This window comes from Syngnathoides biaculeatus, chromosome 2, assembly GCF_019802595.1.
Source record: "Syngnathoides biaculeatus isolate LvHL_M chromosome 2, ASM1980259v1, whole genome shotgun sequence".
Taxonomy (NCBI): Eukaryota; Metazoa; Chordata; class Actinopteri; order Syngnathiformes; family Syngnathidae; genus Syngnathoides; species Syngnathoides biaculeatus.
Window position 1 is genome coordinate 6,606,881 of NC_084641.1, and position 27,002 is coordinate 6,633,882.

The 27,002-nt window shown below is 42.0% G+C and overlaps 1 long non-coding RNA gene across 1 annotated transcript in view; it reads right to left on the reverse strand.

The window, feature by feature from the left end:
* LOC133494224 (uncharacterized) overlaps positions 1 to 27,002 on the reverse strand; it is a 51,310-nt gene that overhangs the window by 23,924 nt on the left and 384 nt on the right. Inside the window, exon 2 of the long non-coding RNA XR_009793264.1 lies at positions 26,804 to 26,828. This is a non-coding gene — a long non-coding RNA (uncharacterized LOC133494224). The remainder of the gene's footprint in view (positions 1 to 26,803; positions 26,829 to 27,002) is intronic.

Below are 27,002 nucleotides of genomic sequence, written 5' to 3' on the forward strand. Positions count from 1 at the left end.
AGAGCAGGCAGCTGAACACAACTTTAAACCTATTTGATATTGGGACAGAAATGTTTGTGTGGCCCTCATAGCCACTTGACTCATGCAAAGCCACAAAACATCTTCATCACTCTAGCGTCATCCTCAAGGTGTTGGCAGGTCGTTACTTTAAGCAAGCTTTTATTTTAATGGCACTTGGCACGAGAAGGTGACATGCTGCAGGTGTGAAACATCCATATCTGATTACTTTAACATCACCCTTATGTTCTAAATCAACTTTCGTTCCACTTTTTATGTTTTCGAACAATAGAGTCACAGATTGAAATTTAGGACATGAAAATGAGTTCATAAAATCGAGAGTTTGGGTTTCTTTCACTTTGTGATGTGTTTTTAAAACTTTGCATTAACTGTGGTACATGGTGGCTGCATGAGTGGAGATGAGTATGACAAATTCTTTTTGCATCGAAACAAAATTTAACGCTACTCAGGATTGCGGAATTTGGCCTTAATTTGGATCTGGACCACATTTGTGCATATTTGAGCATTTGAAAATTATTCATACGACATTAAAGCGAAGGTTTGCAGGTTTAAAACTGCTAGCAAAATTTGAATGTAGACACACTTCACTAATCCCTCCCCTGCCGTTGAGTCCCCGGCCAAAGTCGCGACCCAAACTGACCTACACAAGGTATGCACTGTAAACAAGCTGACATCAGCATCGCCTCCTACGTTGATAGCACGACTTAGTCATAATAGAGTGTTACTGTTAGACCAGAAAAACTAAAATGTCATTGGTTTGAAGCTATATCTTTTTAAATGTACAATCAATTATAAATTCAAATTGTTAATTAGCCAACCATTTCATAGTGTAGCCTGCCTCCTGCCTGAAGATAGCTGGGGTAGGCCCCAACACTCCTGTGACCCTTGTGAGGATAAGCAGTTTAGATATTGGTTGGATGGACGTTAATTAGCTTACCTGTTGAGCAAAAATGTAGCCAATTCTATTTTGCCCTTGAATCCTCAGCTGCCCAATGTTCCTTGGCACTGCTTCTCTTTGCTCGTCTTAGTGCCCAGTTGTTGGCACAAAAGGGAATGGGCTTTTTTTTTATTTTATTTTTCATGGTGGATATTTCACCATGATTTCAGCAACACACCTGAAGCCCAAGGTAGCAGGCCAGTGTTGTGTCTGTGACCAGCTATCTGTGTGCCTGTGAGTGCATGGCAAATGATTGAGACCTTGTCAGTCACATTGATTGATTGTTGTTCCTCGAGAGTCAAATTAGAGGTACAAGATGGGAGCAGGTTTTTTTTTTCTTTTCTTCAAACTATACCCCCAGCAAATGCCACCACAAATGAGGATATAGGGAGCCATGATTGTGGAATATACTGCTGGGATATTTCAGATATTATATCTTCTTTGTTGAGTTTATGTATCAATTTTTTATGCAGCAGGCATGTTCACTCCTCCCCACTAAAAAAAAAAAAAATCTAATGTAAAAGAACACAAAAGTAAATTGATTAGATGCTCTCTTTTCATGCAGTCTTTGCAAGTTGAGCAAATATTTCTAGGTGATAACATTAACTCACTTCTACAAACAGAGTAAAGCAACTTAAGAAACCTGATAGAATAAGGCTTGACTGTTTGCAGTGCAACATGGGACATAATAATTCCCAGCGGCGAAAAAAGCCTCGCTGTTGTGCTCTCCAGAAGCAATGACACTGTACTTTGTGAGCTTGGTCTTCTAAAAGCAATAAAGGAGAATATCCCGCCTGAATGGGACTCCAAGATCCTTCACGGTAAATTTAAGGAGGGGAGATCCGCAGATGCCTCAGGAGCCACCAAATGCCTTTCCTTAAGCTCTCGAGGAGGGAGAGGGGTAAGGGCGATGTTGGGGAGGAAGGGGAGGATTTCTTTTCATCACACTTTCCTTACTTCCATCCTTTCTTCTGTCCTTGTGATACCTTTTCATTTCTGTTCCATGCAGCAAGTGTCCTCATTACGGCCATAATCGTCATCATCATCATCATCATCATCATCATAGATCCTACAATATTTGTCATCATTTACCCCCCGGTTGTCGGTGCAGGTTACAATCTGTAATCCATGAAAGCTTGGGAATAAGAATGGTCCCTGCGAGTTTTATTTTTCAGATCGTTTCACTTCCTACGCAGCCCAATCATCTCTCTGTCTTCTTGTTTTTTTTTTTTTTTTGTTGTTGTTGTTGCCCTGCAGGGTTTACCGATGCTCCGCGGCCCCAACGTTTATTTCTCCTAATCTCAGCCTCATCTCCAGGCGAGCTGTGACAGATGGTTATAGGCACACAATAGTATTATGACTTTTCCTTTTCCTCACCCCACTGCCTGTATCACTCCCCCATACTGCTTTCCCCCCGTCATCCTCTGTAAAACACACAGTGATCAGATGCCCTGGCCTGAATCCAATGTAGGTAAAGTGGGATTTAAATCCCTCCCCCTGCCTTTGCCTCCTTTAGCTGCCATTACTGCTGTATACACTGCAAAGTAGGATTTATTAACTCGTTGACTATTATTTAAAATACAGTGTTTACAACTTTTCCCAATGCCACCTCTTGTTTTCACTACACACAGACATTTTACAAACAAATGAGCATACAGCATTATAAATACAGTACTCCATATTGATGTAATTTCAGTCCCACCTTCACCCATGTCAGAAGAGACCTGCTGGATGATGCATAACGCTAAATATTGTGGGGGAAATTAACTTGCCTATCCCCATCTACACACCCCACCTTCACTCCTTACCTTTTGAACTACTCCCCAAGGCATTAACTGGGAATTTGACTGATTCCCAGATTCTGAAAATTAGCCTCTTAATGTTGGTTGGGCTGGTCTCACAGGTGCCACCCACAGTGGATGAATTTTCATTTATCACCTAACTATGCATGCCTTTAGCCATTTATGTACACAACGCTGGAGTTTAGATCTTCTTCTTTTCCTTTCAGTCTGTCCCTATTAGGGGTTGCCACGGCGTGTCATCTTTTTCCATCTAAGCCTATCTTGTGCATCTTCCTCTCTAACACCCTCAGTATTCATGTCCTCTCTCACAACATCCATCAACATTTTCTTTGGTCTTCCTCTCGCTCTTTTGCCTGGCAGCTCCATCTTCAGCACCCTTCTACCAATATACTCACTCTCTCGCCTCTGTATATGTCCAAACGATTGAAGTCTGCTCTCCCTAACCTTGTCTCCAAAACCTCCAACTTTGGCTGTCCCTCTAAATGAGCTAATTTCTAATCTTATCCAAACTGCTGACTTCGAGCGAGAACCTCAGCATCTTCATTTCTGCTATCTCAAGTTCTGCTTCCTGTTGTTTCTTCAGTGCCGCTGTCTCTACTCCGTACATCATGGCCGGCCTCACCACTGTTTTATAGACTTTACTCTTCATCCTACTGGAGACTCTTCTGTCATATAGAACACCAGAAACCTTCCACCAACTGTTCTACCCGACTTGGACCAGTTTCTTCACATCCTTACCACACTCTGGAATTGATCTAATATAATCTTACGAAAGTCTCTACGAACAAAAGATTCATCTTACGAAAAGCCTTCCCAGAAACTATTTGTCTCTAGCTACGAAAGAAATTCAGGATACGAAAGGAAAAAAATGGCGCTGGATTCAACCGAACGTAAACATCCTGTACAGTATCTTGGTTTGAAAGTGGCGCGATAGTGTAGCTCTCCCATTGGCCACTGCTGGAGCACTTTCCTGGCGTCACATTGGCTAAGAGACATGATAATCCTTAGTGATGACGCACATCCTGTCTCTTGGTATGTGTGGCGCAATAAAGCAGCTCCGCCTACTGGCTAGCATGTAGTATCTACCTGGCATCACATCCCTGCATTGGCTCGATGCGATGTTATTCTTTACCCGTGATGCACTTCCTGTATGTTAGTCACCGCGCACCCTCGATGACGCCTTTGCGTATTTATTCATCTCCTTTCACCATGGGCTCCAAGAACTTGATGGCCAGTGGTAGGGGTGCTTGGAACGTATTAGGCTATTTACATGTAAAATGCATTTCTACTTACAAAGGTTTCATGTTACGAAACGACTTCGAGAACGGATTAATTTTGTAAGTTGAAGTACCACTGTGTGTGTGTGTATATATATATATACCCTAACCCTATATATATATATATATATATATATATATATATTCTTCTTTTCCTTTCAGCTTGTCCTGTTAGGGGTTGCCACAGCGTGTCATCTTTTTCCATCTTAGCCTATCTCCTGCATCTTCCTCTCTAACCCCAACTGCCCTCATGTCTTCCCTCACCACATCCATAAACCTTCTCTTTGGTCTTCCTCTCGCTCTTTTGCCTGGCAGCTCCATCCTCAGCACCCTTCCACCAATATACTCACTCTCTCGCCTCTGAACATGTCAAAACCATCGAAGTCTGCTCTCTTCAATCTTGTCTCCAAAACATCCAACTTTGGCTGTCCCTCTAATGAGCTCATTTCTAATCCAATCCAACCTGCTCATTCCAAGCAAGAACCTCAACATCTTCATTTTTGCTACCTCCAGTTCTGCTTCCTGTTGTTTTCTTCAGTGCCACCGTCTCTAATCCGTACATCATGGCCGGCCTTACCACTGTTTTGTAAACTTTGACTCTTCTGTCACATAACCCACCAGACACCTTCCACCAGCTGTTCCAACCGTCCTTGACCCTTTTCTTCACTTCCTTACCACACTCACCATTGCTCTGGATTGTTGACCCTAAATATTTGAAGTCCTCCACCCTCGCTATCTCTTCTCCCTCTAGCCTCACTCTTCCCCCTCCACCTTTCTCATTCACGCACATATATTCTGTTTTACTTCGGCTAATCTTCATTCCTCTCCTTTCCAGTGCATGTCTCCATCTTTCTAATTGTTCCTCTGCAAGCTCCCTGCTTGCACTGCATATCACAATATCATCTACGAATATCATGGTCCAAGGGGATTCCAGTCGAACCTCATCTGTCAGCCTATCCATTCCACTGCAAACAGGAAGGGGCTCAGAGCTGATCCCTGATGCAGTCCCACCTCCACCTTAAATTCTTCTGTCAAACCTAAGGCAGTCCTCGCCATTGTTCTGCTGCCATCATACATGGCATGTACTATTTTAACATACTTCTCTGCCACACCAGACTTACGCATGCAGTACCACAGTTGCTCTCTCTAGATCCACAAAGACACAATGTAGCTCCTTCTGACCTTTTCTGTACTTTTCCACTCGCATCCTCAAGGCAAATAATGCATCTGTGGTACTTTTTCTAGGCATGAAACCATACTGTTGCTCGGAGATACTTAATCCTGTCCTGTCCTGAGCCTCCACTACTTTTTCCCATAACTTCATTGTGTGGCTCATCAACTTTATTCCTCTATAATTCCCATACCTCTGAACATCACCTTTATTCTTAAAAATGGGAACTCGTACACTTTTCCTCCATTCTTCAGGCATCTTTTCGCCTATATATATATATATATATATATATATATATATATATATATATATATATATATATATATATATATATGTGTGTGTGTGTGTGTGTGTGTGTGTGTGTGTGTGTGTGTGTGTGTGTGTAATGATGGCTAACATTATGCTGAACAGTAAATCATCTACAAATTGAATTCATAAGGACAAGCGACCATGTAACATGAGACCTTTGTCATTCCTATAGAATGGCAGTTAGAAATAGGGCGGCCTCTTTCTCAAATAACAGTCAATGCCGCTGTACATCAAATTAATTCCTGGATTCTAAGATACACTACTCATCTCTACCTTATCAAGGGTATTTTTATTCACTAATTAAAAAAACACAATGATGGTCCATATTTGTCCCCTCAGGGAGCCTACTGTGCCTTCGTACATCATAAACTTAGCAACCTATGACCATGTCTATGGCTTCCCTGCAACTGATCCAGTGGAAGAAGAAAAAGTGATGATCGAGTCGAGGGGCTGCAGAGGTCGCAGAGTCGGATGTGGGCCTGCCGGGACCCAGAGAGGATTAACACAAGCGCTCTGCTAAGGACATATGGTATTTGTCATCTCCCACTGGGGAGGAGACTCTCCCTTGGCCCCCCCACGTCACCACGTCTCGTTCTAGCTGGCTTTCCCTCCCTCTTTCGCTCTCTTCCTGTCAGGATTTAAAGGCCTGAAGTGCTTTAGTTGTTTACTGTGAATTAAACCGGCCTCTTGTACACACCCACCCGACTTGTACCAGTGCCCCCCCCGCCCCACACGCAATGTTGTAAGTGGGTAAATAGTGAGCAAATATACTCAGTAAATGAGAGGTTGCTCACAACAGCGAGTCCAATCAGTCACAGGGAGATCGTTCATTCTGAATTCATGAGAAGTCTGAAGGGCATGCAGGATGGTGGGTTGGCAAACATTTAACACTGCAAAACTTATAACAGATCTGCCATCTCGATACATTTTTACAGGTGTCAAACTCAACACAAGTCAAATGTGTTCATGTAACATTCATTGCTAAAGCAATTCTTTTCGTTTTGGCAAACCACAGTCCTCTGTAAAACATACAGTGATCAGATGCCCTGGCCTGAATCCAATGTAGTGTACCTAACTTTTTATTGTTACTTTTGTTCATGATTTAGAATTTTACATTCAGTTTGTTGTAAATACAAATATAACAATAAAATTCTGTGCCGATATTGTATATGTTACAATGTGATGAGGTGATCATATGTGAATATTTATGAAGGGAAAACAACTTGTTTTACAACTAACCTAATAGCCTCAGTGTCACCCAGACTGCTTCACTCAAACACGCCTCTAGTGTAATCTTGACCGCTGTCCTTTGGTCCATTAATTCTGAATGCATTAAAAAAATCTGTACTGATAGAGACTTAGAGTACAGTAAATTGTTTGATAACTTGCATGACCATGTCCCTCAATGAGAGCAACACTTTGTTCAGGCGTCCTGTATTGTGCCAAGCGTCATTGCAAGTCATTTGTGAGTTTATTATTGTTCGCAGCTTGATCATCAGTATGTTGTAACAACAGAATAAAAAAAGAAGGCTCTGGTGGGACCTTGCCAAAATAGACCCTCATTCAGAGCAGCTAGCGTGTGAAAATACCACTCCACCTCATATTTCACAGCCAGAACGAGTGGTTTGCCGAGAGGGCCCGGTGATGAATTACACCAAAGCACGTTCCTTATGGGAAATGTGGATGGTGCAGGAGAAAGAAAGGGGAATGAGCTCCAGCGACAAATTGCCTTCACTCTCAGTTAGTCTATGTTGTTTTTTTCTTAGTGTGTTGTCAGGCGTAGGTGGTTGGGGGCTTTATTGTGTTACGTTGAGGTTATTTTGTCTTGTGTTAGACATTTGAAAATCCCTTCAGGTAGTTGAATCTCTGCATCTGGGGCCACCTGACCAGGAATTTGAGTGCCTTGGGAGTAAAAAGAAGCAATGCCAGCCTTTAAAAAAACCCTCTTAGAGGATGATTCGCTCCATCAGCTTTGTCGATACCTGTTAGCAGCAGCAAGCAGACGGGGGGCTGCAGGCCAGATGAGCTACCTACCCTCCTGATTGGAATGTTGCCAGCCAGAATCTTTGGGATGAATTCAACGGGAATCTGTATTCATCGCTTTCCATCCCACAGGCCAGCGTATTAGCAAAAGCCCAAGGCCACGGGGATGACTCTCAATCTAGAGGATGAACCACGGAAAGATGAGTGACCAAGGAACTCATACCCTGTGACATTTGACCTTTGATTTCTCCATCGTTCCATGAAAAAAAAAAAACATTTTTGCCAGAGATTATTTTCTTTCAGCCTGAGTTGCGTCATTCCATGCTTCGCTAGCCGCCATGTTGCATGTTTACCACACACACAGATAAGACGTAGGGATTACCGGACCTGAGCGCATTTGCCTTCGATCTCAATTTACCTCTGAATAAATCCCAAACTCTGAGCATGTAGCAGGCATAATCCAGCCTCCATTCTCTCATTCCAGGCACGGGAAGAAGAGCGAGATTACCAGCGAGGTTTTAACCAGAATAGGTAGCCAACAAAGCGGATGGCGGGAGAGGTGGTCTGATGTACTGAGATGTTTCTGCATCAAGCTTTGTCTTCTGTCAGAGTGATGGAGTACAGAACATTAATAAGTGCAGGGGAGTGGTCTTGGGTATTCCTGCTGATGGTCCAAATTTTCTGTCAACAAGTGCCGGTGTGAACAATAGTGCAGCAAAGTTTGGGCTTTGCACTCCAGAAGATTAGTCCTGTCTCACTCTGGACCAGGAACTCCTTCGAGCATTGTTTGAACCTTGAATTTTCTCTCTGGAGATCAATAAAGGATTATATGCATCACTGTATGAAAATCCAAACAATTTTATTTTTGAAATTACATCTGGATCTGAAAACTTGTGGATGTGGGTTTTAAAGCGATCTACGTTGGTTGATGTTAAGTCTTCGTCAGTAAACTGAGCACTCTTTTTTGCTACTTAGGACACTGGTGGGACAATTTGCTACAAAATCTTCGAAAAATGTAATTAGAGGAATAATGTGATGAGTTTCTGACAATGGGATTGCTGAGATTTTCCTTTAATCTTACTGATGTCTCATCTCTACTTTGGAAATTGTTGTGCACTATTACCCCCTTTTATCTGCTCTTCTCATGCCGTTTACACCAGAGTGGACAGAGAGAAGTCCTGCAGATTCGGCCCATCCAGGGCAGTTAGTGAGTAATTAGAAAAAGGAGCATATAATGCTCTTCTCCTTGAGAGTTTGACCCGATTTGTTTGTGCCGAAGTAATTTCATTATTCCTGTGTGATTCCCAGGAGTGCCGCTTAAACGCACACCAGAGAGTGGATAAGTATTTGGCACGGCATCAGCAAAGGCGAGCAGTTGCACGGCTCAATTTAACTTGCTTTTATGTTGACAAATTCTATTAGGGCACAAAGGTGGCTTAAATTCAGATCACAAAGTGTTGCTGCGCCACCTAAGGAGCCTGAGAGCATGTGGTCACACGTGGGTGGGTTCCGACTTTTTTTTTTTTTGGGGTGTGGAAAATAGTCCATAACGGGGGGTGGGTTGGGATGGGGTTTGGCTGATTGAGTTTTTCTGCTGCCGAAACTCTTATTAAATGGCGAGTGGGGGAGAAACTTTCCACAGTTCGACGGTTTGATCTATGCAACTGACAGGTGAGTTGAGTGATTAACAAATTCATAGATATGGCTCTGGTCATTCTTGGCCATGCCCCCATGGTGCCTCTGATGTAATAGATGGATAGATAGATTTTCGTCCATTTTAACTGACAATTTATGGGCAGAGAAACTCTGTATGGGTGCTATAACGTATGTAAGCTGAATTGTGACATCCCAATCATCCACAGTTCAGAACAATTTGCTGTCAGGCACATATTTGGTAATCTCAGAAAAAGATTTACTTGGTTGTGTAATTTTCAGTTACGATCCAGAGACCAATCTTATTTATCCATCCATTCATTTTCTGAGCCGCTTATCCTCACATAGGTCGCAGGAGTGCTGGAGCTTATTCCAGCTATCTTCGGGCAAGAGCCGGTTGCCAGCCAATCGCAGGTCACATTCACAAACATATATAGGGGCACTTTAGAGTCACCGAGGTTTGAACCCCGGTCCTCAGAACTCCACTGTGACCATCTATTTTTCTACAAGAAATTAACATTTTCCATGCCACATGCCCTGTAAATTTACTTGCAAAGGAGATAATTTGTCGAGAAAAGTCATGCCTAGAAAGCTGTAGTCTTTGTTGATAGCATAGCTTGAGAAGATGACACACACAATGCTGAGGTTGGAAATATTGTGATGTCAACAGAAAACGAAATGAAGAGTTTTTTTCAAAACGAGACATAGGCATTTTTTTCAGATTTACGAAACTTTCGCCAAAATTATCCATTCGGAGCTGGATAATTTTGGCGTGAGTTTCGTAAATCTGAAAAAAATGCCTATATCTCGTTTTGAAAACAAACTCTTCAAATAGAAAACACATTCAATGTCTGGCACCAGGATCTCTGTTCTGGAGCCAAGGATCACTGGGGCCGGCAGGCATTGTGTGTGACAGGATGCATCATGGGATGCCGCACAAAAGAGCAACTCAGCGAGGTACATCCCCATCTGAGGGCAGGGAGTCAGCACAGGTTGTACCTATTAAAACAGCTTAGTAACTCAAGAAGCAGCAATTTAAGCGTGAGGGCGGAGGCAGGATTGAGGAAGAAAGCTCAGCTAATGCTATAACTCTGAGGGCTCCCAAAAGACAGCTTTGAGGATTGGACTGGATGACAGCGAGGCTCGTCATGACAGAGGTGGCTGGGAGTGCTGGTAATGAGAGGACGTGCTCCATGCCAGGCATGATCGTGCACAGATTGCACCCGGAGAAGGGGGAGGCAGCCCCCTTTGTCTATTTAAACAGTGTCATCGGCACCAGTCGGAATGAAGAAAGCCATCCTGAAAGGCATATTTGGCACCGCAGCGCTGCTGTTTTCTCCTCAATTCTTGTGGTCCAAACCCAGCAGATTCTTTGTTGCCCCGCAGATGATGGGAGAGACTGCACCAACCTCGAGTAAATTTTCCCTCCTCTGTGGTTGGCAGCAGCGACCAAACCATGCAGGAAACAGTATCCTATCACTTAAATGGTTAAGTATTTTATGAGTAAAATGCTTCCAAATGTCTCAGAGAAACCTTCCAGACCACACCAAAGACCAAATGAGGTAATATTACATTTCTGAAAAGTCCCCACGATGATACCCTGACTTTGGTGTAATTGCATCAGAAAAAAACACTGCACGAGTCTCGCTGTGTTACATGTCAAGCCATTTGACTTGGTAAAAGCCGAGCTCATTAAGTGTGTGGGAGAGAAAACTTTGCAGTGTTTTGCCGGCCCAGGGCGTCGTGCATGTAGCGGCCAGCACGACGTGCAGTTACACGGTATCAAAAGAAATCATCCTGTGTGCTGTTGGCTCCTGTTTTTCTGCAACACAGGAAAAAGCTTACACATAAAAACATATCAGCCCTGCTCCGCATGTTGCAATCAAAGCAACGCCTCACGGCTTTCAAATGGAAGTGAGCAGGAATTGTTTGTGAAAAAGTGCTGGGAGTAAGAGGGACGGGCCCTCTCCAATTCATTTATTTGAGTCATGATTAAAGATATTTTTTAAAAGTTCAGAATTTTTTTTGTTGCCCTTTCTTTTTCTTCAGTTGATTTGCTTTGCCATTGAATGTTATCGCTTATGAAGTCCACTTTTTTTCCCTTTTAAATGATACCTCATTTGTAACAACGTACTGGTGACATGATCAACATTGAGTCCACTTCAAATTTGTTTAATTTCAGCAGTTTATTATTATTATTATTATTATGGGTTTTTTTTTTAGCTTCCAATAGCCCCATTGCCTGAAATTCAGGTGTCTGTGGAACATGTGGAGAAATATTTTATTGTAATATAGAATATTACAGGTAGAGGTTGCAGGTTAAACACTCATATATTTGGTCATATATCTTAAAACTGTTTGTTGTATGACCTGAAAATAAGGTACTTTTAAAATTATCTTTTGAAAAGACATCCCACTCCAGCCCCAAGAATAACCAATCAGACTGCAAAACTGGAAATGTCACCGTGCAGTGCGTCAATGACTGCTCATGCACACATGCCACAAATTTAGCCTCCTTAGTTAACTGTGGTTAGCAGCAAATGTTTAAAGGGGAAATCCAGTGTATCCATGTCATGTAATATGTACCCTATTTGACAATGTGATGTTAAATCCTCTCTCATTTAATAGTGTTTTGAGGAGATTTTTATCAACAATTACGAATTTTCAGGGGCGCTGCCATTTTCGGGAGTGACATGACCTACGTGCGAAGATGTGACGTGTTACGTGCCGCAACAAAGGCTCGATTACATGGGACACCACTTATGCCCAGTGCCGTTTTCTCGTATTTATCCTCATCTGATTAAGAAATAGCAGTATCGGTTGATCAGGAAGACGGAGGAATACTTCCATACAGATTTGAACATGTGGCTGTAATTAATGTTGAATATTCAGATGGTTCTTCGGGCGGAATGACGCGGAGTCTAACTTGTCGGAGGCCTACGGGCGACATAAGTGCGTAAACAACGGTCCCCGGGAGCTCCAGGCCGGCAGCCGCAGATGGTTCTTCGGACAGGAATGATGTGGAATCTGACGAGCGAGCTCTGGCGGCGGGCCACGAGCCGACCTTCCAGGCGGCAGAGGCCATTAGCCCCGGATGCCGAAGCTCGGATAAAGACCTCCGCAGCCGCGGAACCTGGGCTCGCGGCCTGCCGCTGGAGCTCGCGGCCCCTTGGCTATTGGCTAGTGCATGAGGTTACATTCCAATCTTGCTAGCAGTTTGAAAAGTGAATACTCTGCCTTTAAGTAAAAAGTCCAGATTTGGTCCATGTACAGTAAGTTGAATCAAAGGGTTAGCGTTTGAAGACAACATTGAAAATTCTATTTTGATTTCTGCATATTTACAGGTGGATGGGGCGGCATATCAAGCATGCAAAAAATCAAGCTCATTGTCATTAATGAAAATGTCAATGCAGAGAGATCAGGATGAATTTTGGCAGCAAAGTGTAATTCGCAATATTCTGAGGTGACAGCGCTCGCCCCCACAGACTTTGGTAGTTAAATGAATGGAGTGCCCTGCCAACGGTTGTGACCTCAACTTAACACTTGTGGGATCATCTTGGGCAAGTTGTTAATGCAGGAGTGACCACACAATCACATTGGCTGAAGTGCAGCAACTCCTTGTTGAGGAGTGGAATATCCTCCCACACCAGTGAGTGACCAAAATGAAGAGTAGGTGACAGAATGGTGTTAGTTTCCCTAACAAGATGAATAAAGTATCTATCTATCTATCTATCTATCTATCTATCTATCTATCTATCTATGTTCCTTACAAATCGGGGCTAATTTTAATATATTGGCAAGTAGCATCATTAGGTGAAAAAATTACCAAAGAATTTTTATGACACATTTTGCTTCACCTTTAAATATGCATTATTCCATGAATTTCCCCTTTATATGAGTGCCACCCATGACCTTGAATAGGAAGTATCTTACAGCGTATCAATTGATGCCGTGTGTTTATCCTGCAAGCCCAAAAATCTACACCAACACAAAAAAAGCAACTCTACCTGTGTGCAACATTACTCTTGCAACAAAGTTATTCAAGGTGTTAGCATGCTCACCTAAGACGACAGTTTTTTTTCAAATGTTGATTGAGTGCCAAAAAAGATTTGTTGAAAAAAATAAATAATAGAAACTTCTCATTTTAGATGCTTCTCCCCAGTGATGGAACTCTCACCATGTGTCTCGTGATAATTTTGGTGGTTATAGTGTATGAATCTTGACAAACTGATTTGGAGGCTCTGACCCCCTACCACCCCCCCACCCCCCGCCCCCATCCGCTCTTCCCTCTCCTCAGCAGCCTAATCTTGTGCAGATTAAAACATTGTTATCATGAAACAGGCTTTCCCTGTAAGTAATCCCCTCCTTTTTGAAAGTAGGGGGTAAGAGTCGGGTTGGGGGAAGAGGTGTTATGAGGAATCTCCAGCAAAGAGCCTTTTTTTTTTTGCTTCTTGTTATGTCAGCCCGTATTTTAAACTGTGTTAATCATATACCTTTGTGGACACTTAATTAAAATTACAAAACCAATTTTAATCGCAGGTCCAATTAATATGTAAATATATGCAAATGTGGTGAAACAAGGTGGTGATTAAGTTAAGGACACTATTTCACACCGTCTTAAAGTGTAAAAACAGACCATCTTCACCTTAACCACCATGAACCAGTGTGCTTTGTTTACCGAAAAAGAATACTGTAATTCTAGTTTGAAATCTGCAATATGACGCGCATCATCCCTTAAATAGACTGCAGTCCAAAGTTTCTCAGGCTGGAGGTGAGCGTTGACAATTCTAAATGGGCAGATTCGTCCTTCTAATTAGGCCTTGGAGATATGGTACTTCTTCAAAGTGGCGTCTGCAGGGGGGTCGGGAAGGAGAATGAGCATTGTTGGTGGGGTTGGTGAGGGGGGGAGGGGCAATCAGGTAATAATGAATGGATATTATGGCACTTGGGGCTAAAAGACTAAAGAGTAGGAAGAACAGTGAAGAAGATTAATTCCAGCCTGTGAGAAAGGCCTGTAGTGCCAGCACCGTGGAGGTGATAGCAGGTCTATCTTACTATTTAGATAACTTTAGTAATAAAAAGTGGATCTACAGAGGCTTTAGTCAGCCCTGAGAACACATCTACTCATTTTGTAAGGTTGTTGCACAACCCTGAATGGATGGATTACTTTTCCAAGATGATGGGTTAAACATCGTATTTATTGTCTCTGCTTGTGATGCAAGTTCTTTGTGTAGCCCATGAATGTGCAATCTTTTTTTTTTTTTTTCAGAAAAATGAAAGGATGCAAAGGCCCACGTTAACATACTTCACCTTGAATTTATTTACAGTAACATGCTTAAAACAAAGATATGTTAAATGATTAACGTATTAAGCAGAAATTGACCTTGATACTGAGTGCAGCAAACAAGCGTGTTTGACACTATTTGTGGCTGTACCTAAAATATATGTGACAATATGAATAGAAATTTTATTTCTATTTTAGTTTGAAATAGTCATGGATATCACACTCAGGCAGGTAAACAACACGGGCCGTGTCCATTGTTAATTTAATACACACCGAGGGCCACTAAAAAATTAATCCCGGGCCACAAATGTCCCCGGTCCATGGTTTTGACACCATTGCTATAGCCCTAACGTGTGGGTTCTATTTCTGTGTGTGTGTGTGTTGAACCTGAGTGTGAAAGGTCAGCCTGCCGGGCAAGATTTGGGAAAGTTTGTGTCGTCGGATGTTAGCAACCTGTAATCCCATCTGAGCCGCCAGAATGTACCACATCCGTCCCCTCCCTGGGGCTCCATGGCAGACCTGCGCCCACTTCACACCTCAGCTACATGAGCTTTCCAGGTGATTTACACAAACACACACACCTCAGCGGGACGTCACGGTTGCAGCTGTTAGAAAGGTGACGCGAGCCCCCAAGTGGAGGAAGATGATGAGCAAGAGTGGGCTGCAGCCGAATACTGAAGGGAGAATGCTCCACGAAGCAATATGTTGCCCTCCAAGACAAAACACAATACAATTTTGTGCAAAGGAACACAATTATAATGCAATGGTCGTCAAAAATACAGTCAACCTAATATTCAATGTGAACGTGTGTCAACAATGACGTCCGACTGCTTCTCAAAGGAGTTTTAGACCCGTTCATTGCACTAATGACGGAATCATTTCAGTGGACATTAAGCTAGGATACTCTAGGATACTCGGACTATGAACGGTGTATCCCTATGAGGAAGAAAATAACAGTTGAGATGTCTCAGTTGGCATAATCTTCCCGATAGCACAAACGTAAGCAATGAATGCCACGCATGTGTCGCTTTTAAAGACATTTTTAATAAGATCAAATACTTTCACGGCAATGACTGTCTCAGGCGATGATGTGTCAAAAAACAGACTCCAGACAGAATTATCACCTGCTACAAAATGTGTAGAAAGCCCTCTTTTCTTCTGACAAGTGTTAAAATCTATTTTGCTGCCTTTATAAATTAAATGTAAAATGACAACACTTTTTTTTTTCCTTTGAGGCTACAACACTGTGAGCAATCACACATACCTGCCTTGTCCAAATGTACAAATTTCCACTTCGCTCTCATTCTGCATTCATTTCAGACATGCAACTGGGATGGATTTTATGTGCCTTGAGGTGCATACTAAATGCCTTCACATTGGCATGATTTGGATCTTTTGACAATTAAATTGCACAGAACGTTTTCAGGCGCCGAAGGATGGCAGACGGGGGACTCTGACACCAACCCTTACATGTCCGCAGAGCTATTCGCCAAATAGGCAATTTTAAAATGGAAGGAGGTGGTTTGACTAAGCAATAAAATTGTTGCACTGACACAAGACTGCCGGCGTAAGCCACTGCAGCTGTGCACCCCAATTATTTTCTTTATAAATCAACAGTAATTCCTTTGATAACTTGAGGTTAAATTTGATCAAGTTGCTGACTTGGAAGTTCCCTGAACGAAGAGAAAAAAAAATCATTGATCTAATTCCCTTTATTGGTCATAATCATGAGTCCCCCTTTGGCCTAACTTAATCACAATCACATTGATTTTCCACTGGCCCACACTGGCCAGTGGACTGCCGCGCTGTTAAAAGAGAATCTTGGCAAGTCCGTTCTGACTGGCTGTTACTTCACAAATATTCACTTGTGATTGTTTAAAAAGGTTGGGGAATGACAACTATTTGCAGCTGTGCATATACGCACATTGAAGTGTGATAAAGTGGAACTAATATCAAGCTGTTTTGATGCTTTTTATGAATTGTTCATGTTCATGTGTCTATCGTTGGAGAGACTAGTGGCCAGAAAAGCGTGTACCCTCCCTCTTTCTCAAAGTCAGTTTGGATCGACTCCATAAAGGCCGTGACGGTGAACGGGAGAAGTAGTAGTGGATTAAAGATAGTAGATAAAGGATGGCTGCCTCGTATTAAAACTAAAGTCCAGACTAAAAAACTTAGGGTCCAAAGAAGTCATTTGGCTGGATATTCAGTTATTTGACAGGAAATTATACAACAATAATTGAAATATATGTAGAATAAATATGAAAATATCATTCATGTTCTAACTAATGATAATTGAATAAAATGAGGTTAACCGGTTAGCGAGGTCATCATGGTGTAATGATGTGTCATTCCCACCCATCATCAGGCCCCTCATTAACATGATATCCTTCCCAGGTGAAGCGCATGGGGCAAGTGTAACGTACACAATGAAGGAGTCCAATAAGACAAATAAGACATCATTAGTGCACATTAAAATCCACATTATTGCTTTTACTGCCTTTTCAAAAATCAAACATGGTGGCTGAGTCATGGGTCAGCCCACTAGCTTGTCATGCTGTGGCCAGTGGGAGCTCGTGTGGATGCCGAGGCGGCAGCGGCTATCAGAAACGCTACAGTCCAAGAAATTTTGAGATGCTGCTACTTGACAATGGAGTGACAGGATGAGGCCTTTATCCTAAATCGACCCGGGCTTGCCAGTCATCAAATCATGCTTGAACAGAGCATCTCTGCAGGAAGGCATGTCTTTGAATGCAGACGAGCTCCTATATAGGAGGTAAGTTTAAAGCAGAGAGAAATGCTTATTTAATGTGTTAATCTTGAGAGGTGGGGGTATTCATACTTTGCTATCTTGCATCAAAAAAAAATGCACCTTTTCAATAGAATTCAAAGAAGAAAATCTATGGCTTCCTCCTTGAGAACCTCGAGGGCGCTGACAGAGCCGCAAACAAAAATAATGCAGCTTGTTAAACAAGCCAACTGGGACTTGTTTGGCTCACTTGCAGTGCCAAACAGGAGAAGTACAGTTGCTAAAGGGTCAAAAAGGCTCAATACTGGACTCCTGGAAGGAATCCAAGGACTGCTTCAGGTTCGCACATTAGGGGGCACAAATACCCACGTTAAGCCACAGATTTTTTTTCTGCACAGAGGTGAGATCACAGAATTGAGAAACAATGCTGTTGCATGAAGTCGTGGCAGAACCTCACATCCCTTATTAAGCGTCGCAGTATTTGGAATAATGATATGGGGACTTTATGTTATGTTGCATCAAGGAGGGGAAAAAAAGATCTGCGATCATCATCTTGAAACCTGGTGACTGTTATTGAAGTGGTACCTCTGAATCTTGGATTCCAAAGCAGATGGAAAAAAATAGAGTGGGTTAGCAGAGTTTATTGGAAAAAAAAAAACGGCACAAAAAGTAATGTAAAAACTCGGAACAAAAGGATGACAAATAAACAAGAGAACAGTACAAAACAAAAGTTGAGAAAAAAATAATGGAGCCATTTCAAACACCCCCCTCCCCCAAAAAAAACAAATAATAATAAGACAAATGGGATCTACGGCACACAAAACTAAAACCACTAATCAAGGAAGCATTTAAATTCGACAACTGAAGTTTATGAATCCAAAAAGCACAAGCACCAAACAGCAATATGTGGAAAAGTGGATGACAAGGAACGGCAATGTTTTGGCATCTTCCTTCTACTTCTGCATCACTTAAAAACCCAGCTGATTGTCATTTTTAGCAGGTGTGCACAGGAAGCTCTGCCCAGAAATGGTCACCAAGGAAACAGCGGGATTGCAAACAAAAGAGGCACTAACAACCAGCCAGGGAAAATGGATCATGACAGTGATCAGATTGAAAAATATTCACTTTAGCCACATGAAAACGTGGGCTTTTATCCACAGTGGCTCCTCAATTCTCGCCAGTTTCCTTTCATTGTGTTCTCGCAGAAGGATAAATCGAACCACAGCAGCCAGAACAACCCACTTTTTCCTTGAGAATCACACTGTGTTTTATGTGGGTCAATAAAATAATATAGGTGGTCCCAATAAGAGTACTGGTGTCACCTTTTTTTCTTTTTTTGCAGTGAGATGGTGGGTGGGCCATAATCAGTTGCTTCGTCTATTAGGTCACGCTGATCCAGTTTCATTTCATTTGTGTGTGGCTGGGATTAAAAACAATAATGACATCTTTTCAAGCACAGCCTGCTATTTAAAAGCATTAAATGTGAACGCTTCCACAATTTCTTCAAGTTTATATGGTCAAACATTAACAAGTAGAGACAAATTAGCCAGGTATAATGACTAATGTTTGTAAACATTTTTTGAGAGATTATACCTCAACATCAGCCATTAAAAATATCACCTGTTAATATTTTACTCTAAAAATACAGCTAATTGCTTCTTCTTTGAGGAATGATGAGTCAGTCCAGTTGATGAAATCAACTATCCATCCATCCATTCATTTTCTCAGCTGCTTATCCTCACGAGCGTCATGGGAGTGCCGGAGCCTATCCCAGCTGTCAACGGCCAGGAGGCGGGGTGCACCCTGAACTGGTTGCCAGCCAATCGCAGGGCACATCGAGACAAACAGTCGCACTCACAATCACACTTAGGGGCAATTAATGTTGCATGTTTTTGAGATGTGGGAGGAAACTGGAGTGCCCGGAGAAAACCCACGCAGGCACTAGGAGAACATGCGAACTCCACACAGGCAGGTGCGGGGATTGTGAGCCTCAGAGCTGTGAGGCCAACGCTTTCCAGCTGCGTCACCATGCCGCCTGAAACCAATTACTAAAACATAAAACATAACAACAAAACAAGTACTATATAGAGCACATACAAATTATTGGACAACCACTCAGTGTCATTTTTTTGTTTGTTAGTTTGTTTTTGTGTTTGTAGAAGCTTGTGAAAAGAAATACGAGTTTGAATAATGCTAATTTAATATAATTAATAATTTTAATTTATCCACTTATTATAGAAGATTATTATTTCTCAATTAAGATGTCAAACTATTATTTGTCTGCAATCCGAAATGAAAAAAGTATATATTTTCATGAAATTTTGTTATTCTGGATTAATTTCTGATTTCTCACAGAAGCTCAGTCAAATTTCCATTAAAACATTTGAAATGCCTCAATACTCTTCAAAATGTTAACATACAAAGGACAGACTAAAATAGAAAAAGTCGGCGTTGAAGTACTTCATGGATCTGGATTGTGTCAGAGACAAATATGTTGTGGTGCGGTGGAGAAACGTGTTAACCACGTTTACACGACATACAGTAGATTTACGTATTAATACAAACATGAAACTGACAAAAAGTCCACGCAATCAAAAAAATTGTTTGGCTGACCGCTCATAAAACTGAAAATGCAAAAAAGATGCGAGACTGCCTTTGACAAGTTAAAATACAGAATCTCTCTGCAAAACACATGCACCCTACTTTGATTCAAGAAAGCAAAGTTTCCATAGATACCAAACATGTCACTTTTCTGCAAATACGTTGAGAAAAGATGCACAGGCACATCCAAGAAAATTTCCGCGTGATGTCACACCGCGGCCGCAAAATGCATGATGTCTTGAGACGTTTCACTTGACATCAGCGTCACACTGCTCAGAACTTGTGAGGTGAAACTTTTGGAGTAAAGGGACCACGGATCGGTTCTTGCAGCCTTTACAGTATTTGTGCAGCTGAACTTAATTGCATTATGAGCTGGGAGCATGCTTCTGCCTCAGCGCAGCACCAGAGGTAACTCCTGCAGCGGCAATCTGTGGATCAGTGGGAGAGGCTGGGCTCTCGCTCCCTTGTGATAAATGAGTTTGTATTGTCTGTCAGGCTGGCTTCCTGCCGGCACAGGTCACTGCTTATTAAATTACCACTTGTCAATGTCCTAAATACTGATTGATGGATGAGCATGGCGTACCAAGAGCTCCCATGACTTTGGCTACCCCCTCCGCCACAATTTTCTCAATAGTGAGGGGAGGCCTCCATCACATTGTTATTGATGTGAACTGAACTCGGGATGGTGGACGCCTTCTTGAATTTTTCCGGCAAGTTTTGATTATGTTGAATTTTGTTGCTACATGTTTCACAGTCCCCAAGGTGACCTTTCACGTTTCTAGGAATCAAAAGTCTACCTTGATTGCTTTATACAGTCCAGGTCCACATCGTTCCTTATTTGAAAAATCGAGCCTTCGTTGGCTCTTTTCCACTTATCCCACTCAGCTACAGTGAAGAAAATAAGTATTTGAACACACTGCTATATTGCACAATCTCACACTTAGAAATCATGGAGGGGTCTGAAATGTTTATTGTAGATGCATGTCCACTGTGAGAGAGATAATCTAAAAAGGAAAATCCAGAAATCGCAATGTATGATTTTTTTATTTTTTTTATTCTTTGTGTGATACAGCTGCAAATAAGTATTTGAACACCTGTCTATCTGTTAGAATTCTGACCCTCAAAAACCTTTAAAAGTCCACCTCCACTCCATGTATTATCCTGAATCAGATGCACCTGTATGAGGTCATTAGCTGCATGAAGACACCTGTCCACTCCATACAATCAGTAAGACCCAAACGTGTAACATGGCCAAGACCAAAGTGCTGTCCAAAGACACCAGAGACAAAATTGTACAACTTCACACGGCCGGAAACAGCTAATGAGAAATTTCCAAGCAGCTTGGTGAAAAAAGGTCCACTGTTGGAGCAATAATTAAAAAATGGAAGAAGCTAAATGGAACTCAATCGGAGTGGAGCCCCATGCAAGATATCACCTCGTGGGGTCACAATGATCCTTAGAAAGGTGAGGAATCAGCCCAGGACTTCACGACAGGACTTGGTCAATGACCTGAAAAGAGGTGGGACCACCATTTCCAAGGTGACTGTTGGTAATACACGAAGACATCATGCTTTGAGATCATGCATGACACGGAATGTTCCCCTGCTTGAACCAGCACATGACAAGGCCCATCTAAAGTTTACCAATGACCATTTGGATGATACAGAGAAGTCATGGCAGAAGGATTTGTGGTTAGATGAGACCAAAATGGAACTTTTTGGTCGTAATTCCACAAACCGTGTTTGGAGGAAGACGAATGATGAGTTCCATCCCAAGAACACCATCCCTCCTGTGAAGCATGGGGGTGTTTTTTCTGCACATGGGACAGGACGACTGCACTGTATTAATGAGAAGATGACTGCGGGGAATGTATTGTGAGTTTTTGGTGGACAACCTCTTTCCCTCAGTCAGAGCATTGAAGATGGGTCGTGGCTGGGTCTTTCAACTTGACAATCCATAAGAAGCCCTGGCATGGCCTAGGCAGTCTCCAGACCTAAACCCAATAGAAAATCTTTGGAGGGAGCTGTAAATCCGTGTTTCTCAGCGACAGCCCAGAAACATGTCTGTTCTCGAGAAGATCTGTGTGGAGGAGTGAGCCAAAATCCCTCCTGCAGTGTGTGCAAACCTGGTGAACAACTACAGGAAATGTTAGACGTCTGTAATTGCAAACAAAGGCTGCTGTATCAAATATTAACATTGGTTTTGTCAGGTGTTCAAATACTTATTTGCAGCTCTATCACACAAATAAATCATTAAAAAAATCATACACTGTGATTTCTGGATTTTTTGTATTATATTACAGTGAACATGCCTCTACGATGAAAATTTCAGACTCCTCCATGAGAACTTGCAATATAGTAAGGTGTTCAAATACTTATTTTCCTCACTGTACAACAACCTGGTCATAAACTGGATCAAGAAAGTTCTGCTCAGCGGCCACCAGTTAAATTAGTGAATTGAATAAAGTTCCCATTTCATCCTCCTCTAAGCATCGCTGTGCAGTCTTCCCTAAAATGCCAGGAGAGAGTGCACTCATCTGTGGGTGTGCATGTCTCATGGGTGTGCTCTGGGGTGGGGGGCATTGATGAGTCTGCAGATGATATTTGAATGTGATTGCGATGGAGAGCAGATCGTAAATCACTGCATTGTTCCCATTGTCCCTGCGACCAGTCATCACTTCGCTTATCAAGTTGCCCAAGGAGGTAATATCCAATTAAACAACATTAAGGTGTTCAAACTTCTCTGAGAAAAAAAATGTTTGTAATGATTGCAGTTTTATTCAGCAGCCATGCATTTGAAAACTTGTGGCACTTACGAAACGGCCGTCTGTTTTCTTAGTGGCTGTTAACTATGCCACATTTGTGTCCGACGATAAGGTAAATGAAAGGATGTTACAAAGGGAGGCGGCTTCTCTCAACACTTTCCTCACTCAAAGACCGGACAAACTAGAGCAGTTTGGAAAAAGACCTCAGGCATGCCGAGTGATTGTCAGCCATGCAAATAATCACTTACTTACACTCAGTGAGTTTGCTTTGGATAAGGCAAATTACCATTTGAAAATGAGCTCAAAAACACTCTAGGCAAAAGGCTTGCATCATGATTCTTAGTAATATTATCAAGGATACGTAAGCAGTCGCACACACTCGCACACAGACGCGGACACACACACACGCACACACACACAGACACGGGCAAACATGCAAAGCAGCCTCCCCTCCACCGCCTCTCAACTGGCTGTAGGGACTCAATGCACTCTCACATCTGATTTGCTGTCTTATTGCTGTATCGAGCTCTAAATCATTCTCACCCAATCGTGTGCCACCTCAACTTTATTTCCCGCATCCTGGTAGTTGGAAGAGATGTAAAAAACATTATAGCTATAGTGAGATAAATGGCGCTGGCGACTGGGCAAGGCTAACAGAGATGATGACGCAGTGAAAGAGTTAAATAGGCACCATCAAATGATTCACAAAGTACAAAGAAAGTTAAAGTCACCATAAATAACGCACTAACTTTCATCCAAAAAAAATTGCCAGTGGTTGCTCAATGTCATTATTTCCTCTCACATTGAACATAGTGTACAAGCTAGTACTTTCGTGATGGTTTGTTCAGCAGCTAAGGTTTTAGTACAGAGACGCACAGTTTTCACTTTGAAGGTAATCACAACAAGTAACATTTACAGAGGATAGAAGCTTCATGGAGTCTCGGGCAGGTGATGAGTGTATCAGAGTGAATAGCCAGGTTTAAAAAAAAAGAAAAACGCCTGAACTTTAAGCTCATCTTATCCATTTAGTTGCTGAGTCTATGGTTGAATTCAGCAACTATATGAGGATCTCAGCTGGGATTGGGAGGCAAGCGAAGTTTAAGCTACAGTGTCAAACTAATGCCAGTTTCATTAAATGCTGCACACACACACAAGCAGTGGGTGGTTCTGATCCTGAGCTGCATGCACTGTGCCACTCTCGTTTGGAGGTGGTCCAGTGGACGTGGAGTGGGTTCCCTTGTTTTGGGTGAGAATGACATGCAAAATGTTACTTAGATGTTTAAACGCAGACAATACGGAGTATCCAGATCTGTGATACTGAGGAGATTTACAGGGTGGGTCATATCTTTCCATTTATATAATAAAAATGTATGAATAAATTACGTTTGTATAGCTCTATATATGTACTTTCCAGGTACTCAGACTTTCTCCCTCTTTCCAAAAACACGACTAATTGGTTAACAACAGACTCTTAATCGTTCATACATAGGACTGAGTCTGAATAGTTGTCAGTCCAAAGTGTACAGCAACAACAACAACATAAAATGTACATCGACCAAGCATTGTCATTTTCCATTTAAAATAACATATTGAAGAGATTTGGGTAAAAATATTTTTTTTTATATTCAAGCTTAATTATAGAGACACTCAAAGCACACAAAAAACAGGCAAAGGGAGACATGGCACAACCGTGAGCAGTTTGGAATGGATTTTTACGATGGATAGCAGAGTATTCAACTCTGTTCTCTGAATACAAGGTATCTTCTTATCAACCAACTTGGACATTTTCGTTCCTGCCATGTTTTCCTACTGCAAAGAATGCAAGAACCCTCACTGATTCAGTAGATCATCCACAAGAGTCACATAGAAGTCTGGAAACTGATAGTGATCTCACTGTTTAGGTCACAAAATCATATAACATGGGTCAAACCATCATGGGGAGATTGCATGTAGGGGTAATGGACTCGCCTTGGTGGAGGTTTAGGCTCGTTCTTCTTCTGGACAAACAATGACCATGAATCACTGGGATGACTAGATCAAAACAAGATAAATCTTTATGAGAAAGGACATGCTTGGTTTTCAAAACCAAACCATCTTTCTTGGGTGAATTAAAAAGAAAAAAAAAAGGAAATGAATGTATTGTATTAATCTCCATGTGCTGCCCAGTCATAAACGTTCTGTACGAAGCATATGATAAGCACTACTCTAGATGGACACAGGTAACAACCACAGCTGAAGAAAAAGCAACGAACAAAGGTTAACCTTCTTCTCGATGGTTCTGCTACCTAACTAAAAGTTGAATAGCCGGCTGCACACTGTTCCACAGTGTTCCTGTCAAGGCTTATTACAAGCTTAGCAAGAAAAATGAGATAGTGGTTGACCTATTTCTGAGCACTTTTTTCCATGCCCACTCACACAGTGGGCCCTTCCTCCATGTCCATTCCTTTCTTCAACACAAGTTTGTGGCTTCCTTTTTATTCCTGTGCCCACCGGTCCTTCTAGAGAGGAGGTCAGGTCAGAGGCCACCTGGCTCATCCACGTTGCCGACCGTGAGCAACCTGGCAACAAAGGCTGCCACTGTTGGAGACCTGTCACCCGCTGCCAAACTTTTACCATCGGCCCCTCCCCTTGGAGCCTCTCTGTGAAGAAAACCCCTGCAGCGATGCTTCAATGGGGGCAGTGAGCACTTGAGACTTTGCAGCAGTAAAGTTTGGATGCTGTCACGAGGGGAGTCACACCGGGAACTCACTAGCCACGGGAAGGTGGAAAATAAAAGCAGTGACGTACCTCTGCTTTGCTCTGTGCACAAAGACACTTCTACAGCCGCCATTTTTGGTCACGTCTTTTTCATCATCAGCATCATTTGGCTGTCAGAACTCATTTTGTTAGTGGGCCTAGAAGCTGCTTGATTGGCTGTTTCAAAAACATCTTCAAGCAGCTATAAATGTGAAACAATACGCTATGAAACCGGATGAAAGAGTATTAGTTTCTCGCGCAACTAAAAATTCTGCACGTTGAGTTTTGCAGATAAGACTTGAAGGCCCTTCTCCTCTAAATTACGCACCAAAGCAACGTCGGAGACCAGGGGTTTGGTCTTAAGAAGAAGTTTGTTATTGCACTGCCTTTGACTAAGGTCATACCAAATTAACAGATGAGTGACTGAATAAAAATAGCATGCCATTAATTCATTTTTTTTCTCCTCTCTGCTCATAGATCTTAAAGGTTGACCTGATTTTTAATGCTAAACTACGTGGAGAAATATGGGGAGAGGGTCGGGGGGGTTGGTAGTCGCAGTGTTAAAATTGGAGGAGCAGCACAGATTCTTCCTAAACCAGGTTCCGTGTGGAAATTAAAACCGTGTTTGGTCTTTTGGAAAAACAACTTACACAAAGGTGCAGTTGGGATCTACAGACTTGATGTACAATGAGTGCTAACAACCATAATCAATTTTAAGGTGATAGAACGCATAAACAAACGGGTTGGTGCAAGCCATTTAATTGCCAGCACAGTCGTTAACATGCTTAACTCCCAGCACTGTGTGCAATTCTCAGCATTCAAATAGATCCTAATTATTTCTTGTTGAAGGTCTTAAGATTGTCAACTCTTGTGCTGGCTAACGATAAAACACAGCTCTTTCAAACTTAATCATCAAGTACATCCATTTGGCATGAATGGCTCAGAGGTTAGTGCGCCATTAAGTCTCCCGTCCGTTTTGCTTGAATAGACTGGCATGCACAAAAAGCAGATTACGTCCTCAAATCAAACTCAAACTGATAATCGCACTCCTGAACAGTCAATTATGGAATGTTTACTGTAGCACCATTTGTTTCTGTGTGCTTGATAAAAATGCTAGACCGACTCAAGATTGACAAGGAATTATGGGAAATTGCATAAACACAAATTACAAGCAATTTAACATTTTTTTTGTCTTTTTCCAAAAACGGATGATGAGATATGGGATGTTTAATGAGGAGAGGCGATTATGGGCAGTCCTTACATCATAATATGCAAAATAGACCATCTATGAATCAGTGTCTAATGCACTTCTGCACAGAGCCGGATGCCGATGAAGACCACTGCTGCTTAGTTATGGGGATAATTAGCAAGTTTTTTTTTGTTTTTTTTTTTGTAGAGGAAAACTCAAAGGGGATAAGCAACAACAAAAAACTGGAAAAGATATGCACATATTTCAGAATCCTGCTTTTGGGACAGAGAAATTCATCGTTAAATAAAAATGTAATAAAAATATTTCACTTACTTTCTAGAGTTCACTGTAAGCTCACCTGTTATGGAGGAAGAAAAATTAAGGTTTTATTATATCTCTAAAAGCAGTCAGAAAGTGGAATATTGGTTAAGACGTCTACATCCAAGTTCTGAAGTTCTAGGTTAGGGGAAAAAAAGAAAAGAAAACGTCACACAAGTTTTCCATTCAACTAAATGTCCGCTCAAACACACTT